The sequence below is a fragment of the Octodon degus genome, unplaced genomic scaffold (assembly GCF_000260255.1).
Source record: "Octodon degus isolate 3935 unplaced genomic scaffold, OctDeg1.0 scaffold00043, whole genome shotgun sequence".
NCBI classification, from domain to species: domain Eukaryota; kingdom Metazoa; phylum Chordata; class Mammalia; order Rodentia; family Octodontidae; genus Octodon; species Octodon degus.
In genome coordinates this window covers 5,364,389-5,368,986 of record NW_004524619.1, presented here as the reverse complement: position 1 = coordinate 5,368,986, position 4,598 = coordinate 5,364,389, and the positions used below count along the sequence as shown (strand labels likewise).

At 40.5% G+C, this 4,598-nt stretch overlaps 1 protein-coding gene across 1 annotated transcript in view; it reads right to left on the bottom strand.

Moving 5' to 3' along the window:
* LOC101567063 (ADP-ribosylation factor 4) overlaps positions 1 to 4,598 on the bottom strand; it is a 12,727-nt gene that overhangs the window by 7,541 nt on the left and 588 nt on the right. The gene's annotated exons all lie outside the window — the stretch shown is intronic.

Sequence of the window (4,598 nt, the reverse complement as noted above, 5' to 3'; positions counted from 1 at the left end):
TTGCTTTAGTACATATTTCCTTCATGTTGAACTTCTCAGCTGTGAGATTTACCACATAATGAAACTATAACCAATTCCCAAGGAGCCAAGATAAGACTAATCTGTACAGTCCAGCAATGTGCTCCCTCCCCTCCACTACCGTAAACAACTCACTGTATCAAAAGACTGAACCATTACTGGAGAAACTTTTTTAAAAATTAATTTTATTGACACACTTTTGATATACATAAAGATTACATTCATCATAGGGAATTTCTACCTGTACACAATACTTTTTGAGACATGGTCTCACTATGCAGTTCAGGCTGGCCTTCAGCTCACTACGTAGCCCAGGCTGATTTGGAACTTGCAATGATCCTCCTGCCTCAACCTCCTGAGTGCTGGGAATACAGGCATGTGCCACCATGCCTGGCCTTATAATACATCTTGGTTTTATTCCCCGTCAACTCTTCTTTCCCTCCTTATTTGCAATAAGTTTTCCTTTTCCTTCTCCCTCCCTTTTCCCTTTGAATATTTCCCTCTTATCTCCTAAATTCTATTATCCATTTGAGCTTTCGTTTCTCACACAATGGAAGCAATGCAGTATTTAAATGTGTGTCCAATATTTTAATTCATATATGGTCTCAAGGTGCATCCAATTACCTAAAATTGTCAAGTTTATCCTTATTTATGGCGTATTTGCACTCATTTTATATAAAAATTTCTCTTTATCCATCTAATGATGGCCATCTGGGCTGTTTCCAAGATTTAGATATTACAAACTGTATTGCTATCAATATGGGTGTCTATCACCCAATATGTGGTACGATGCTTTTAACTCTTGGGAAAATAGCAAAGGGAATGCTGAACAAAATGGAACCTCTAGTTTCAGTTTTCTGAGGAATCTCCATACTGACTTCTATGTTGACTACACCAATTTACACTCCTACAAACAGGGGACATGGGTTCCTTTCCCCCAGTGCCTTGCCAGCTTTTGTTATTGGTTGATTTCTTGATAATACCCATTCTTTCTGGGGATGGAATACATTTGGAGAATTCCCCACAATATATCCTTGGAGCAAAAAAAAAAAAGATCTTTGCTGTGATTAAGAAGGGAGAATGGTACTGAGGAGAAAGCTCAGGGGCATAAGAGCCTGCCTGGCAAGCACAAGGTCCCGAATTCGATTCCTGGTACAGTACCCCCCCCAAAAAAAGGGGAGAAAAGCTAGTAAAGAGAAACAGTCATTGTCTTATCTATTGCAAAACAGAAGTAGCTTATGGCTGTTTTATGGTACCATAATCTAACTCAGCTCACCCACCAGAATTCAATTCATGAATGGCTGACAGACTATTTCTTTTGCAGTCCTAATTTAAATAAAATTGGCTTGTAGTTAAATGAAGAGAGAAAGACAGAGAGAAGGTGGGTGGTCACACAACCACAAGTTGAAATTAACAAAAATCCTCTAAAAGGGGCTGGGGAAGATGGCTCAGCACCTTAAGCAACTGCCGGGCAAGTGCAAGGTCCTGAGTTTCATCTGCAGTACTGCCCCCCCCAAAAAACCTCTACAGGGTCAGGGCTATAGCTCAATGGCACAAAGCCTGCCTAGTAAGCATGAGGTCCTGAGTTTGATTCCTAGTTCAAAACACAAACAAGGGCTGCCCAGATAGCTCAGTGGATTAAAGCATCTGCTTCAGCAGAGTGCAACAGCTGGGGTTGATCCTCCCTGCATCGTGCCAGCCCTGCCTCCAACAGCGGGCTGAGACAGCCACCACTGAGACTGGGCGTGGTTGCGTGCCTGTAATCCCAGAGTTTGGGAGGTTGAAAACAGGAGAATCACTACAAGTCCGATCTGTGTAGTGAGATCCTGCAGACCCTGTCCTAAATTCATACAAAAAAAAAAAAAAAAAATTCCTCTAAAATGTTGAAAATAAGTGACAAAATTATAACACTGAAATGGTAGCTTTACAAAAAAAATTATTCTTTATAAGATACTTACATTTCCTAAAACAGGGCATTTTAAGTCAGGATTAAAAACTGCATAAAGTGGATTTATAAAACATTCTAGGGAAAAATATGAAACACCACTCTTGCTTGAAGCCTCACTAAAATACTAGTAAGATTTTAAAAATTGGCAATCAAAGGATCCTTCCTCTTGGATCTCTCTAGGCCCAAACCAATGACAGTACAAAACTACGCTGGCAGTAGCTAACTTTTAGAAAAGTAAGCCTTTTTTACTTTTTCTACAGACAAAAACTAACAAATTTTAAGTAAAGAGTTAGAATAAACTCCTCTGTAAAGTACATCAGTATTTTCAGACATAAACAAAATTTAGGAATTCACTCACCAAAATTATATCTTATCATGGACAACACCCAACTTAATATAATATGTCTAACTCTGGCTGCACAGGAAATCTAGGGTGAAAACTAGATGTCCTTGAATTTTAACTCAGTCTTATTTACATGAGTAATTTTCCCTTAAAAAATAATTACCACATAACTTCTGGGATCAAAAATTAAGAAAATCTTAAATTTGATAAAATCTGTTGGTTATTTTTAATTCAATAAATTACCAGTGCCATCTTCCAACACCTGTTTAAACTACTTGAACTTTTGGGAAAGTAGCCAAAACAGGAATTAAATGTACATCTCCACAGTAGCTTGGCAAACAAGAGACATTAACTAACTTCTTTCTCTCTTTTCTTTCCCCCACTTTTTTTTTTTTTTTTTTTTTGGGGGAACCGGGGATTGAACTCAGGCCCTTGCGCTTGCCAGGGAAGCACTTATTCCACTGAGCCATCTCCCCGGCCCCCCCACCCTTTTTTTCTAGCAGTGCTGGGGCACACTACCTCTGAGCTAGGTGACCATCCCTTATTTTCTGACAGAGGGTCTAAGTTGCCCAGGCTGTCCTCAAAATTGCCATCCTCCTGTCTGGGGCTCTGAGACAAATAGCTGGGATTACATTTGTGCGCCATCAGATATTAGCACTAACTGCTATCACCGATACATTTCAAATTTATTCAACATCTTTTGCGGAGAAGATCACTACCTTAGGAAGACAGCATATGTGTGTGTGTGTGTGTGTGTGTGTGTGTGTGTGTTTATTTTAAAATAAACCTGGAGCACAGCACAAGGCCTTTGGTTTGAGTTCCAGCAAAAAGTCTGAAAGCCACTGATTCAAGTAGTAAATCCAGGCATGGATTTGCATGAAGTTTTATAAAGCAGAAAGACGCACACTAGCAAAATAGGAATAAACAACTCCATCATTACAGCGCACGCCTGCAATCATAGCTTCTCGGAAGCCTGAGGTAGGAGGATCACAAACTGGAGTCCAACTTGGACAATTTAGTGAGACCTGATATTTACAATTTTTTGAAAAGGGCTAAAGATACCCCACATTCTGATCCCAAATAATGCAAATAATAGTACCTGGCTGGAAATTGCAATACCTGAATAGATGCATGATTTAAAAGTAATTTTATGGTGTCTCCCATTAACTTTACTTTTTCAGACAAGTTTCACACACACACACACACACACACACACGCTGTCTTTCTGAAGTAGTGATCTTCTCCGCAAAAGATGTTGAATAAATTTGAAAAACATCTTACGTCTGTGAAAAAATCATGAATAACCGTTCTGTGGACTGTAAAGAAGCTGAATAGGAAAATGAAACAGAAACTAAGTGGGTATATTCATATTCTTGAAATATTCAAATAGCTTGCTTTTCAAATTTTGATGGTAGTAGAGCCAGAAAATAAATCCTCCTCACACACTCTTTTGGAAAACAGGATTCAATGGTCAAAGATCGGGGCTCCTTTGAGTACTATTCAGGTATGCGGAGCGCATCTGAGAGGCACAGACTACTCAGTACCAGGGAAGAGCAGTTGCTTATACCAACTCGATTGAAATCCCTTCTCTCTCAGCTGTGTCTGCGTGTGTGGGAGGCACATCAAGAGCAGTTTTGGAAGAAGTCTACTTTCGAAATCTTTTTAAAAAAACTACTCTGTAATTACTACTTAACAAAGCTAGCCTAAAATTACCCATCAAGATGTTGAGTTAAGGTATTGAAAACAAATCAGGTTTTTAGTATATATGTGTTACCAGAGGGCGCACTGTGTCAGATTTTTTTTAATATCAGCTCCTAAAAATTTTTGCATTAAAACTTACTCCAGCTGGACAAAATTAGTTTGAAATACAAATAAATCAAAATATACTTGGAATCATGTCAAAAGAAAAGTATCAAAAGAAAGAACCCGATAAACAAGAAGGCAGGGGTATAAAGACGAATCCAAGCAAGAAGGAAAGCTTAGCAAAATAACCACTGAGGACACTGGACTCGCAAAGCTTGGGCGCTCCCTCACTGCCACACTGGACCTGGTCACTTCCTGCCACGGGCAGCCTAGCGGCCACTTGCTCACACACCAGTGCGTGTGCAGGGTTACCCAAAGGGGAAAGGGGGAGGAGAAAGGCTGAAGTCGCTCGGCCTCCCTCCCGACCGCTGCGCACACCCAGAGCAGCGGGAAGAAGATCCCCCGAGAGCCCGACTCACCAGGGCCCGCTTCCCAGTCGCTTCCCCCCACGCCTCCACCCCATCTTGTCCCGCTTTCAACTGCAGA